The sequence below is a fragment of the Petromyzon marinus genome, chromosome 24, assembly GCF_048934315.1.
Source record: "Petromyzon marinus isolate PM22_M1 ecotype Great Lakes invasive population chromosome 24, UKy_Petmar_22M1.pri1.0, whole genome shotgun sequence".
NCBI classification, from domain to species: Eukaryota; Metazoa; Chordata; class Hyperoartia; order Petromyzontiformes; family Petromyzontidae; genus Petromyzon; species Petromyzon marinus.
This window is the reverse complement of record NC_133690.1, coordinates 5,473,949-5,489,123: the sequence shown is the minus strand read 5'-3', so window position 1 is coordinate 5,489,123 and position 15,175 is coordinate 5,473,949. Positions and strand designations below refer to the sequence as shown.

General features: G+C 46.6%; 1 long non-coding RNA gene and 1 pseudogene across 1 annotated transcript; one reads left to right on the top strand and one right to left on the bottom strand.

Annotated features, from left to right (window-relative positions):
* Positions 1 to 256, top strand: part of LOC142928853 (emopamil-binding protein-like) — a 41,515-nt pseudogene extending 41,259 nt beyond the window's left edge.
* Positions 257 to 3,094: 2,838 nt separating this feature from the next.
* LOC142928899 (uncharacterized) lies at positions 3,095 to 12,905 on the bottom strand. The gene is made up of 4 exons (XR_012945194.1): positions 12,053 to 12,905; positions 8,022 to 8,067; positions 3,910 to 4,011; positions 3,095 to 3,541 (listed from the first exon to the last, which is right to left on the bottom strand). It is a non-coding gene; the product is annotated as an uncharacterized LOC142928899 (long non-coding RNA).
* Positions 12,906 to 15,175: the final 2,270 nt, after the last annotated feature.

The following is a 15,175-nucleotide window of genomic DNA, read 5'->3' as shown; positions in this document are numbered from 1 at the left end:
TGTGTGTGTGGTGTGTGTGTCAGTGTAGCGGTTAGCGCTACGCTGTGCTACGAACCCGGCGACCCGAATTCGATTCCCGCTCACGGCCAACACCGCCAGTGACGATTATCTAAACCGGTCCAGGGTCTCCCCCTAGGTTGACTCAGCCTCAAACGAGTACCTGCTGCGATGTGCAGTAAACATCGCCACTGGGGAGACAAAGGCGGTCGGGCCTGGTGCTGGCCACCCACCCCCTCGTGTGCCATAGGGCCGGTAGCCATAACAGGTGCTGCTACTCGCTAACAGCACTTGCCCCTTACAGCCCTGTTAGAGGCTACACGGGGGACCTTTGTCTGTGTGTCTACAGCTGCTGCTCGCTACACACAGCCACTTGCCCCCTACAGCCCTGTTAGAGGCTACACGGGGGACCTTTGTCTGTGTGTCTACAGCTGCTGCTCGCTACACACAGCCACTTGCCCCCTACAGCCCTGTTAGAGGCTACACGGGGGACCTTTGTCTGTGTCTATAGCTGCTGCTCGCTACACACAGCCACTTGACCCTACAGCCCTGTTATGTCTGTAGGGGCAGTTTAACGCGAACGAGAGGACAACAACAACAACAATCACAAAGCCAACGGCGACTCGAACGATGCTTTATTAATCCGCGGGGCCGCCCTCAGTCATCCCAGAGCAGGATCAGCTCCTCGTCGTCCTCGTCCCACGGGAAGGGTTCCATCCAGCGCAGGTCGCCGGCGTTCTGCTGGAAGCGCACCAAGTCGCCAAAGTCGCGGTCGGGGTGGACGACCATGCCACCACCACCACGCTCCTCTTGCTCCCCCTGCTCCTCCTCGTCGAGGAAGACGAAGATTCCGTCGCCGTGACCGCCGTGGTGGAAGAAGTGGCGCTCTGGTGGTGTTGGGAAGGTAGAGGGAGAGGAGGGGAGAGGGGGGTGAGGGGGGAGGAGGAGGAGGGGGGAGGAAGAGGTGGAGGTGGAGGAAGGTGGGGGTGGGAAGGAGGAGGTCAAACACGTGTCGTTACACAGAGACACACAGAGACCCATAGAGACACAGAGACCCATAGAGACACACAGAGACAAATAGAGACACACAGAGACCCATAGAGACAGACAGAGACCCATAGAGACACACAGAGACCCATATATACACAGAGACCCATAGATACACAGAGACACATAGAGACACACAGAGACCCACAGAGACCCATAGTGACACAGAAAAACAGAGACATAGAGAGACCTATAGAGACACACAGAGACCCATAGAGATACACAGGGACCCATAGATACACATAGATCCATAGAGACACACAGAGACCCATAGAAACACACAGAGACACATAGATACACACAGATCCATAGAACCACACAGAGACCCACAGAGACACACAGAGACCCATAGAGACACACAGAAAAACAGAGACATACAGAGACTCATAGAGACACACAGAGACCCATAGAGATACACAGAGACCCAGAGATACACACAGATCCATAGAGACACACAGAGACCCATTGAGACACACAGAGATCCATAGATACACACAGATCCATAGAGATACACAGAGACCCCTAGAGACAAACAGAAAAACAGAGACATACAGAGACCCATATAGATATACAGAGACCCATAGATACACACAGATCCATAGAAACACACAGAGACACACAGAGACCCATAGAGATACAGAAAAACAGAGACATACAGAGACCCATAGAGAAACACAGAGACCCATAGAGACACACAGAGACCCATAGAGATACACAGAGACCCATAGATACACACAGATCCATAGAGACACACAGAGACACACAGAGACCCACAGAGACCCATAAAGACACAGAAAAACAGAGACCCACAGAGACCCATAGAGACACACAGAGACCCAGAGAGATACACAGAGACCCATAGATACACACAGATCCATAGAGACACACAGAGACCCATAGAGACCCACAGAGATCCATAGAAACACAGAAAAACAGAGACATACAGAGACCCATAGAGACCCACAGAGACCCATAGAGACACACAGAGACCCATAGAGACATACAGAGACCCATAGATTCACACATATCCATAGAGACACATAGAGACACACAGAGACCCACAGAGACTCATAGAGATACAGAAAAACAGAGACATACAGAGACCCACAGAGACACACAGAGACCCATAGAGATACACAGAGACCTATAGATACACACAGATCCATAGAGACACACAGAGACCCACAGAGACCCACAGAGACCCATAGAGACAGAAAAACAGAGACATACAGAGACCCATAGAGACACACAGAGACCCATAGAGACACACAGAGATCCATAGATACACACAGATCCATAGAGACACACAGAGACCCACAGAGACCCACAGAGACCCATAGTGACACAGAAAAACAGAGACATAGAGAGACCTATAGAGACACACAGAGACCCATAGAGACACACAGGGACCCATAGATACACACAGATCGATAGAGACACACAGAGACCCACAGAGACACACAGAGACCCATAGAGATACACAGAGACCCAGAGATACACACATATCCATAGAGACACACAGAGACCCATTGAGACACACAGAGACCCATAGATACACACAGATCCATAGAGATACACAGAGACCCCTAGAGACACACAGAAAAACAGAGACATACAGAGACCCATAGAGACATACAGAGACCCATAGAGATATACAGACCCATAGATACACACAGATCCATAGAGACACACAGAGACCCACAGAGACCCATAGAGACACAGAAAAACAGAGACATACAGAGACCCATAGAGACACACAGAGACCTATAGATACACACAGATCCATAGAGACACACAGAGACCCACAGAGTCCCATTGACACACAGAAAAACAGAGACATACAGAGACCCATAGAGACACACAGAGACCCATAGAGATACACAGGGATCCATAGATACACACAGATCCATAGAGACACACAGAGACCCACAGAGACACACAGACAAACAGAGACATACAGAGACTCATAGAGACACACAGAGACCCATAGAGATACACAGAGACCCAGAGATACACACAGATCCATAGAGACACACAGAGACCCACAGAGACCCACAGAGGCCCATTGAGACACAGAAAAGCAGAGACATACAGAGACCCATAGAGACACACAGAGACCCATAGAGATACACAGGGACTCATAGATACACACAGGTCCATAGAGACACACAGAGACCCATAGAGACACACATTAAAACAGAGACACACAGAGACCCATAGAGATACACAGAGACCCAGAGATACACACAGATCCGTAGAGACACAGACAGACCCATAGAGATACACAGAGACCCATAGATAAACACAGATCCATAGAGACACACAGAGACCCATAGAGACACGGAAAAACAGAGACCCATGGAGATCCATGGAGATCTATGGAGCCCGTGAAGGCGTTCCTGCCGTAGGCCGCGAGACCAAAACGTCGCTTACCCTGCATGAGCACCATGGGATCTGGTACCGTCCGTCTCTGGAGGAAGTAGAGGCAGCAGGCGAGCTACAGGCAGACAGGAACTCACACACACACACACAGACACACACACACACAGAGACACACAGACACACACAGACACACACACAGACACACACAGAGACACACAGTGGGGGTTAGTTTGTGTGGTGAGTGAGGAAGTGAGTGGCTGAGTGAGTGAGCGAGTGCTGAGTGAGCGGTGAGTGAAAGAGCGAGTGGGAGAGTGGGTGAGTGATCAAGTGGTGAGCGAGTGGTGAGCGAGTGGTGAGCGAGTGTGCGATTGGTGAGCGATTGAGCGAATGGGTGAGTGGGCAAGCGGCCGAGTGAGCGAGTGGTGAGCGAGTGTACGAGTGGTGAGCGGGCGGGCGAGTTTGCTGTTCGCGTGCATTACCCACCAATCCAAGGGAAATCCCGGCGAGTGACGTCACAAAGACGATGCCGTTGCATGACCTGGTGCAGGATGCGCAGTGAGACACGGTCAGCCACAGGTGGAAGTCCTGGGGCAGAACGCGGAGGCAAAGACAAAGACGAAGGTCGATTCCAAACGTGTTCTACGGCATGTACTGTACTACACTACATTATACACTACTATATGCTACACTACATTATACACTACGACAGTACATTATATACTACTACACTACATTATACACTACAATATACTACGCAACATTATACACTACTACACTACATTATACACTACCATATACTACACTACATTATACACTACTACCCTACATTATATACTACTACACTACTATATACTACTACACTACTATATACTACTACACTACAATATACTACAATACATTATATACTGCTACACTACTATATACTACTACACTACATTATATACTACTACACTACAATATATACTACACTATATACTACTACACTACATTATATACTACTACTACACTACATTATATACTACTACACTACTATATACTACTACACTACTATATACTACTACACTACATTATATACTACTACACTACATTATATACTACCACACTACATTATATACTACTACACTACACTATATACTACTACACTACATTATATACTACTACTACACTACATTCTATACTACTACACTACATTATATACTGCTACACTACTATATACTACTACACTACATTATATACTACTACACTACAATATATACTACTACACTATATACTACTACACTACATTCTATACTACTACACTACATTATATACTGCTACACTACTATATACTGCTACACTACTATATACTACTACACTACTTTATACTACTACAATACATTATATACTGCTACACTACATTATACACCACTACACTACATTATAAACTACTACACTACATCATATACTACTACATTATATACTACTACACTACATTACGTACTACTACACTACATTATATACTACTACACTATACACTACTACACTACATTATATACTACTATATTATATACTACTACACTGCATTATGTACTACTACACCACATTAAATACTACTACACTACATTATACACTGCTACACTACATTATATACTACTACACTACATTATATACTACTACACTACATTATACACTACTACACTTCATTATATACTACACTACATTATATACTACTACACTACATTATATACTACTACACTACATTATACACTACTACACTACGCCAGGGCCTGGGACAGACAGAGAGAAACAGAGACACGGCATGGGACAGACAGAGAGACACAGAGAGACATACAGAGAGACACAGAGACACGACATGGGACAGACAGAGAGACACAGAGAGACAGACAGAGAGACACAGAGACACGGCATGGGACAGAGAGATACGGCCTGGGACAGACAGAGAGACACAGAGACAGAGAGACACAGAGACACGGCATGGGACAGAGAGATATGGCCTGGGACAGAGAAAGAAAGACACAAAGACAAACAGAGAGACACAGAGACATACAGAGAGACACAGAGACACGGCATTGGACAGAGAGACACGGCCTAGAACAAACAGAGAGACACAGAAACAAAAAGAGAGACACAGAGACACGGCTTGGGACAGACAGAGAGACACGTAATGGGACAGACAGAGACACACAGAGACACGGCCTGGGACAGACAGAGAGACACAGAGACGCGGCATGGGACAGAGATACACGGCATGGGACAGACAGAGAGACACAGAGACAGACACAGAGAGACACAGAGACAGACACAGAGAGACACAGATACAGACACAGAGAGACACGACATGGGACAGAAACAGACACAGAGAGATACGCCATGGGACAGAGACAGACACAGAGAGACACGACCTGGGACAGATAGACAGACACAAAGACAAACAGAGAGACATAGAGACAGACACAGAGAGACACGGCATGGAACAGAGACAGACACAGAGAGACACGGCATGGGACAAAGACAGACAGAGAGACACAGAGACAGACACAGAGAGATACAGAGACAGACACAGAGAGAGACGGCATGGGACAGAGACAGACAGAGAGACACGGCCTGGGACAGACAGAGAGACACAAAGACAGACACAGAGAGATACAGAAACAGACACAGAGAGACACGGCATGGGACAGAGACAGACACAGAGAGACACGGGACGGGACAGAGACAGACACAGAGAGACACGACATGGGACAGATACAGAAACACAGAGAGAAACGGGACGGGACAGAGACAGACACAGAGAGACACAGAGACAGACACAGAGAGACACGGGACGGGATAGAGACAGACACAGAGAGACACGACATGGGACAGAGACAGACACAGAGAGACACGGGACGGGACAGAGACATAAACACAGAGAGACACAGAGACAGACACAGAGACAGACACAGAGAGATACAGAGACATACAGAGAGAAACAGAGACACGGCATGGGACAGAGACAGACACAGAGAGACACGGCCTGGGACAGACAGACAGACACAGAGACAAACAGAGAGACACAGATACAGACACAGAGAGACACGGGACGGGATAGACAGAGAGACACAGAGACATACAGAGAGACACAGAGAGACACGGCATGGGACAGAGACAGACACAGAGAGACACGGCTTGGGACAGAGACAGAAACAGAGACAAACAGAGAGACACAGAGACAGACACAGAGAGACACAGAGACAAACAGAGAGACACAGAGAGACACGGCCTGGGACAGACAGAGAGACACAAAGACAAACAGAGACAGACACAGAGAGACACGGCATGGGACAGAGACAGAAACACAGAGACAGACACAGAGAGATACAGAGACAGACACAGCGAGACACAGAGACAGATTCAAAGAGACACAGAGACAGACACAGAGAGACACGACATGGGACAGAGACATACACAGAGAGACACGGCATGGGACAGAGACATACACAGAGAGACACGGCCTGGGACAGACAGAGAGACACAGAGACACAGAGACAGACACAGAGAGACACGGCATGGGACAGAGACAGAAACACAGAGACAGACACAGAGAGATACAGAGACAGACACAGAGAGACACAGAGAGAGACACAGAGAGACACGACATGGAACAGAGACATACACAGAGAGACACGGCATGGGACAGACAGAGAGACACAGAGACAAACAGAGAGACACAGAGACAGACAGAGAGAGACACGGCATGGGACAGAGACAGACACAGAGACATACAGAGAGACACAGAGACAGACAGAGAGACACAGAGACAGACACAGAGATACACAGAGACAGACAGAGACACGGCCTGGGACAGAGACAGACACAGAGACAGACACAGAGAGACACAGAGAGACACAGAGACAGACACAGAGAGACACAGAGAGACACAGAGACAGACACAGAGACAGACACAGAGAGACACAGACACAGAGAGACACAGAGACAGAGAGACAGACACAGACACAGAGAGACACAGAGACAGACACAGAGAGACACAGAGACAGACACAGAGAGACACAGAGACAGACACAGAGACAGAAACACAGAGACACAGAGATACACAGAGACAGACAGAGACACGGCCTGGGACAGAGACAGACACAGAGACAGACACAGAGAGACACAGCGAGACACAGAGACAGACACAGAGACAGACACAGAGACAGACACAGAGAGACACAGAGAGACACGGGACGGGACAGAGACAGACAGAGAGACACGGGACGGGACAGAGACAGACACAGAGAGACACAGACAGAGACAGAGAGACACAGAGACAGAGAGACACAGAGACAGACAGAGAGACACAGAGAGACACAGAGACAGACACAGAGACAGACACAGAGAGACACAGAGACAGAGACAGACACAGAGACAGACACAGAGACAGAGACAGAGAGACACAGAAAGACACAGAGACAGACACAGAGAGACACAGAGACAGAGAGACACGGGACGGGACAGAGACAGACACAGAGAGACACAGAGACAGAGAGACACGGGACGGGACAGAGACAGACACAGAGACACAGAGACAGAGAGACACGGGACGGGAGTCTCACCTGAATTGTCACGCTGAGCCATGACAGCCACGCCGTGGAGCTACCCCTGAAACACAGAGGGGGGGGGGAGACGTGGGGGGAAGGGTGGGGGGGAGACGTGGGGGGAGGGGTGGGGGGAGAGGTGGGGGGAGTGGTGTCGGGGTGACCGACGCAATGATTATAATATATATGATTATAATATATATGATTAAAATATATATGATTATAATATATCAATAATTAAGGTTTGTTTGGGGTTAGATCGCGTTAATATGAATTACTGTGTCGTTAAAGCCGCCACCACCCGACATGGCCAATTATTTAAGGGGTTTGCGTTACGTAAACAGAACGTGGCCAATTCGTTACTAGTACAGCACTAACCGGTTGTTGTATGTTGCAGAGTTAAATCCACTATAGCATTTACAATTCGTTACTAGTACAGCACTAACCAGTTACTGTGTGTTGGAGAGTTAAACCCACTACAACATTTACAATTCGTTACTAATACAGTACTAACCGGTTGCTGTGTGTCGGAGAGTTAAACCCACTGCAACATTTACAATTCGTTACTAGTACAGCACTAACCGGTTGCTGTGTGTTGGAGAGTAAAACCAACTACTACATTTACAATTCGTTACTAGAACAGCACTAACCGGTTGTTGTGTGTTGGAAAGTTAAACCTACTACGACATTTACTATTCATTACTAGTACAGCACTAACCCGTTGCTGTGTGTTTGAGAGTTAAACCCACTACAACATTTACAATTCGTTACTAGTACAGCACTAACCGGTTGCTGTGTGTTGGAGAGTTAAACTCACTACAACATTATCAATTCGTTACTAGTACCGCACTAACCGGTTGCTGTGTGTTGGAGAGTCAAACCAACTACTACATTTACAATTCGTTACTAGTACAGCACTAACCGGTTGTTGTGTGTTGGAAAGTTAAACCTACTACGACATTTACTATTCATTACTAGTACAGCACTAACCCGTTGCTGTGTGTTTGAGAGTTAAACCCACTACAACATTATAAATTCGTTACTAGTACCGCACTAACCGGTTGCTGTGTGCTGGAGAGTTAAACCCACTACTACATTTACAATTCGTTACTAGTACAGCACTAACCGGTTGCTGTGTGTTGGAGAGTTAAACCCACTGCAACATTTACAATTCGTTACTAGTACAGCACTAATCGGTTGCTGTGTGTTGGAGAGTTAAACCCACTGCAACATTTACAATTCGTTACTAGTACAGCACTAACCGGTTGCTGTGTGTTGGAGAGTTAAACCCACTGCAACATTTACAATTCGTTACTAGTACAGCACTAACCGGTTGCTGTGTGTTGGATAGTTAAACCCACTACGACATTTACAATTCGTTACTAGTACAGCACTAACCGGTTGCTGTGTGTTGGAGAGTTAAACCCACTGTGACATTTACAATTCGTTACTAGTACAGCACTAACCGGTTGCTGTGTGTTGGAGAGTTAAACCCACTACAACATTTACAATTCGTTACTAGTACAGCACTAACCGGTTGCTGTGTGTTGGAGAGCTAAACCCACTACGACATTTACAATTCGTTACTAGTACAGCACTAACCGGTTGCTGTGTGTTGGAGAGTTAATCCCACTACAACATTTACAATTCGTTACTAGTACAGCACTAACCGGTTGCTGTGTGTTGGAGAGCTAAACCCACTACGACATTTACAATTCGTTACTAGTACAGCACTAACCGGTTGCTGTGTGTTGGAGAGTTAATCCCACTACAACATTTACAATTCGTTACTAGTACAGCACTAACCGGTTGCTGTGTGTTGGAGAGTTAAACCCACTACTACATTTACAATTCGTTACTAGTACAGCACTAACCGGTTGCTGTGTGTTGGAGTTTTAAATCCACTACTACTTTTACAATTCGTTACTAGTACAGCACTAACCGGTTGGTGTGTGTTGGAGAGTTAAACCCACTACTACATTTGCAATTCGTTACTAGTACAGCACTAACCGGTTGCTGTGTGTTGGAGAGTTAAACCCACTACTACATTTACAATTCGTTACTCGTACAGCACTAACCGGTTGCTGTGTGTTGGATAGTTAAACCCACTACGACATTTACAATTCGTTACTAGTACAGCACTAACCGGTTGCTGTGTGTTGGAGAGTTAAACCCACTGTGACATTTACAATTCGTTACTAGTACAGCACTAACCGGTTGCTGTGTGTTGGAGAGTTAAACCCACTACAACATTTACAATTCGTTACTAGTACAGCACTAACCGGTTGCTGTGTGTTGGAGAGCTAAACCCACTACGACATTTACAATTCGTTACTAGTACAGCACTAACCGGTTGCTGTGTGTTGGAGTTTTAAATCCACTACTACTTTTACAATTCGTTACTAGTACAGCACTAACCGGTTGCTGTGTGTTGGAGTTTTAAATCCACTACTACTTTTACAATTCGTTACTAGTACAGCACTAACCGGTTGCTGTGTGTTGGAGAGTTAAACCCACTACTACATTTGCAATTCGTTACTAGTACAGCACTAACCGGTTGCTGTGTGTTGGAGAGTTAAACCCACTACTACATTTACAATTCGTTACTCGTACAGCACTAACCGGTTGCTGTGTGTTGGAGAGTTAATCCCACTACAACATTTACAATTCGTTACTAGTACAGCACTAACCGGTTGATGTGTGTTGGAGAGTTAAACCCACTACAACATTCACAATTCGTTACTAGTACAGCACTAACCGGTTTGCTGTGTGTTGTGTTTTTTGTTTATTTTTACTAATTTTGAACCTATCAAGGTGACTTTACCGAAAGACCCAAACAATTTGAATTCTTGCAGTCACGACAACAACAAGAAGCACTTTCGAAGAAATGAGTTTGTCGATCTCGGTGATGATTTCAAAGTGGCATCAAAGTTCCCAGCGGCTTCCTAATAACGGAAGGAAGACAGCGTTCCAGACGGCCACGGAAGCGCGCCTTACCCGGCTAAAACATTTTAGATGAATATATAACAAAAAAAGTTAAAAGGGGCCGTGCATAAATGACGTCACGCGATTTTGGTCGCGTGACGTCACACGGCGTCAGAAAAAGTCAGACCCCCCCCCCTCAAATAAGACGTCATAAAGCTCTGCCCCCCCCCCCCCCACAAAAAAAAATATTTCCATTTTTAAAATAAAACATGCTTCAAATCGCTTTAAACTATCGTCATTGTAGTTGCGTATTTAATGTGGCGCTGCACTCTGATGTTGTAGGAGAAAACATTTATTTAAAAAACAAAATCTATTTAATTAAGTAGAACGTTTTGATTTAAAGCTTTCGTGACTGCAGGGATTCATATTTTTGGTTCTTTCGGTAAAGTCACCACCACGTGGAAAGGAAACAATAAAATAAAATATATATAAAACAACAAAAATTCTCACGACGTTTCGACCATAACACACGTCGTGAGAATTTTTATTGTTTTATATATATTTTATTATTTTATTGTTTCCCTTCAACGTGACTTTACCGAAAGAGCTAAGAATATGAGTCCATCTATGTTCGGAAAAGAGGAGGGGGGGAGACGAAAATAATGGATGCGGTCTGAAAGCTACCGTAAGCGTGAACAATCATTTATGGACGACCCCTTAACACAACTCGTCCATTTGAATAACTGCCAAATCGCTCTCCGTGGTGCTAACGTTAAAATAAAACGCCACTTTTTATCAATGATTTCCTGCTGTGGTTTTCACACCTGATGATGATTGCTCGTATTGCAGTCGAAACGTCGTGATAATTTTATTGTTTTATATTTTTATTATTTTATTGTTTCCGTTCTACGTGGTGACTTTACCGAAAGAACCAAGAATATAAGCAGAACGTGTTGTCTATATTTATTTAAAGTTGCGCATTTTGATGCGACGTCACATTTCTCAAACCCTCCCACCCCTCCTCCTCGTCACATATCGTCACAAATGTCTGACCCAACCTCCACCCCCACCTAGGCGCGTGACGTCATTTATGGACGGCCCCAAGTCGTTTCAGGTTTACTTACCAGCGCCAAATCGCCGTGAGCAGAGAATGCGGCCTCCAAACGCCCGACGCTACGAGCGGCGGTGGCATTGTAACGGGGAGCGAGGCCAACGGAGGGTCCACCTCCATGCCTGGGCTCAGCAGCAGCAGAAGCAGCAGAGGCAGCAGCAGCAGCAGGCAGACGAGCCACGTGCGCTGAGATAGCATGGCGGATCTTCTCCCTCTGAAGCAACCTCACCCTCCTTATCCCTCCGCTCGGCGTCAACGAAGGGAATGAGTCGTGTGGGTGAGCGTTGCGAGATAGCGTGTCAGTGTTCGCGAGGTAGTGTGGGAGAGTGTGGGAGCGTGTATGTGTGTGAGGGTGTGTGTGTGTGTGAGAGTGTGTGAGGGTGTGTGTGTGTGAGAGAGTGAGAGAGTGTGTGTGTGTGAGAGTGTGTGAGAGTGTGAGAGAGTGAGAGTGTGTGTGTGTGAGAGAGTGTGTGTGTGTGTGAGAGTGTGTGAGAGTGTGTGTGAGAGAGTGTGAGAGAGTGAGAGAGTGTGTGTGTGAGAGAGAGAGAGTGAGAGAGTGTATTTAGATTTTTTTTAGAGCGTGTGAAAAAGCGTGCGTCCTTGTCAGAGTTCGTCTCATAATGACGTAGCTAGTCACGTGTCAGTTCTACGCGCGTCACGAAGAGCGTTACGTAACCAACGCACCACGTGACCGCCGCGCCAACGCGCGCGTGCGCACTGGCTGTTTCCGTTTCAACGGCTCGGCGAACACTGCCCATAGACTCAGCACTGCCCATAGACTCAACACTGCCCATAGACTCAGCACTGCCCATAGACTCAACCCTGCCCATAGACTCAGCACTGCCCATAGACTCAACCCTGCCCATAGACTCAACACTGCCCATAGACTCAGCACTGCCCATAGACTCAGCACTGCCCATAGACTCAACCCTGCCCATAGACTCAACACTGCCCATAGACTCAGCACTGCCCATAGACTCAACACTGCCCATAGACTCAACACTGCCCATAGACTCAGCACTGCCCATAGACTCAACACTGCCCATAGACTCAACCCTGCCCATAGACTCAACACTGCCCATAGACTCAGCACTGCCCATAGACTCAGCACTGCCCATAGACTCAACAGTGCCCATAGACTCAGCACTGCCCATAGACTCAACACTGCCCATAGACTCAGCACTGCCCATAGACTAACATTGCCCATAGACTCAGCACTGCCCATAGACTCAGCACTGCCCATAGACTCAACACTGCCCATAGACTCAGCACTGCCCATAGACTAACATTGCCCATAGACTCAGCACTGCCCATAAGACTCAGCACTGCCCATTGACTCAGCACTGCCCATAGACTCAACACTGCCCATAGACTCAGCACTGCCCATAGACTAACACTGCCCATAAACTCAGCACTGCCCATAGACTCAGCACTGCCCATAGACTCAGCACTGCCCATAGACTCAACACTGCCCCATAGACTCAGCACTGCCCATAGACTCAACACTGCCCATAGACTCAACACTGCCCATAGACTCAGCACTGCCCATAGACTCAACACTGCCCATAGACTGAACACTGCCCCTTCGACTTAATACTGCACCATAGACTCAGCACTGCCCATAGACTTCTTCATGGTTTGAGTGATAGCTTTGCGAATTGTATAGTCGGAGTAACCATTAGCTTTAAGAGCTTGGTGTACCTGCTTGAGTTCACTGCCTATGTGTGCCTGGTCGGATATGCATTGGGCTCTAAGGTACAGAGTCTTGATGAGAGAATTCTTCTGTGATGGATAGTGGTGGGAATCCGGTTTCAGATAAGCATCCGTATGGGTAGCTTTCCTGTAGACAGAGTGGCTCATTCAACCATCAGGTCTCTTTTTTATTAGGACATCCAACAAAGGTAGCTTGCCATCTTTTTCGACTTCCATGGTAAATCTGATGGCTGGGTGTATGGAATTGATGTGGTTGAAGAATTGGTCTAGAGCTGGCCGGCCATGTGGCCAGATGACAAAAGTGTCATCCACTTACCTCTTCCATAAGGTGAGGCACAGAGTGGCAGTCTGGATGGCGTCAGTCTCAAATTTCTCCATGAAAATGTTAGCTATAACCGGAGATAGGGGGGAGCCCATTGGGGTGCCCTCAGTTTGTAGAAAGTTCCATTCCAAGTGAAGTATGTATTGGTTAAACAGTGTCTCACCAGGGGGGGTAACTAAGTGTTTAGTCCTTGATGAACCAAGTCTTCAATCATTGGCGATGGTGTCAGGTACAGGAACCTTGGTGAATAAGGAAACTACATCAAAACTGACAAGCAGGTCGTCTGGGGACAGGGAAATACCCTTGATTGTCGATTCCAGGTGAGTAGAATTTTGTACCGCAGAGGTGGTTTTTCCAGTGAAAGGACGCAGGATTTCAGACAAAAAACGAGCCAGTTTGTAGGTGGGGGAGTTGATAGTAGAGACGATGGGACGAAGGGGTGTATCTACTTTATGTTTTTTTGGTAAGCCGTATAATCTTGGTGGCCTGGCAGCAGAAGTTTTCAATGAAAACTGTTTAGATTGATCAATTAATGCGGTTGAATCAGCCTCGTCACACAAACCAACAGTACCCTGGTGTCTACAAACTAAGTTGCTTCTGTGGTAGTAGTTACATTGGAGAAACCAAACGCCATGTCTCGGACCGCATTCGTGAACACAAAGCAGACCTTAAACACGGTAGGACCAACACCTCGGCCGTGGTAGATCATTGTTATAATTCAGTAGGCTCACATGACATTGACTTTTCCAAGACAGAGGTTCTTTGTAAGCCATCTGGCTACCATGAGAGATTCGTTCATGAGGCTATCCACATATACAAGCACAGAGAAAATTTCAACCGAGAAGATGGATTCTGGCTTAGCAATCATTGGAAGGATTTGATAAACCATTTCAGGTCTTAATTGATTGTTCACGCTTACAGTGGCTTTCAGACAGCATACAATAATTTTTCGTCTCCCCCCTCCTCTTTTCAGAACATAGATGGACTAGTCCTTCTAAATAAACTGCCAAATTGCTGCGCGTGGCGCTGACGCTTTTAAGTAAATAAATAAATACACCGTTTACAAATAAATAAATTAATGCAACCTGACACACCTGATGA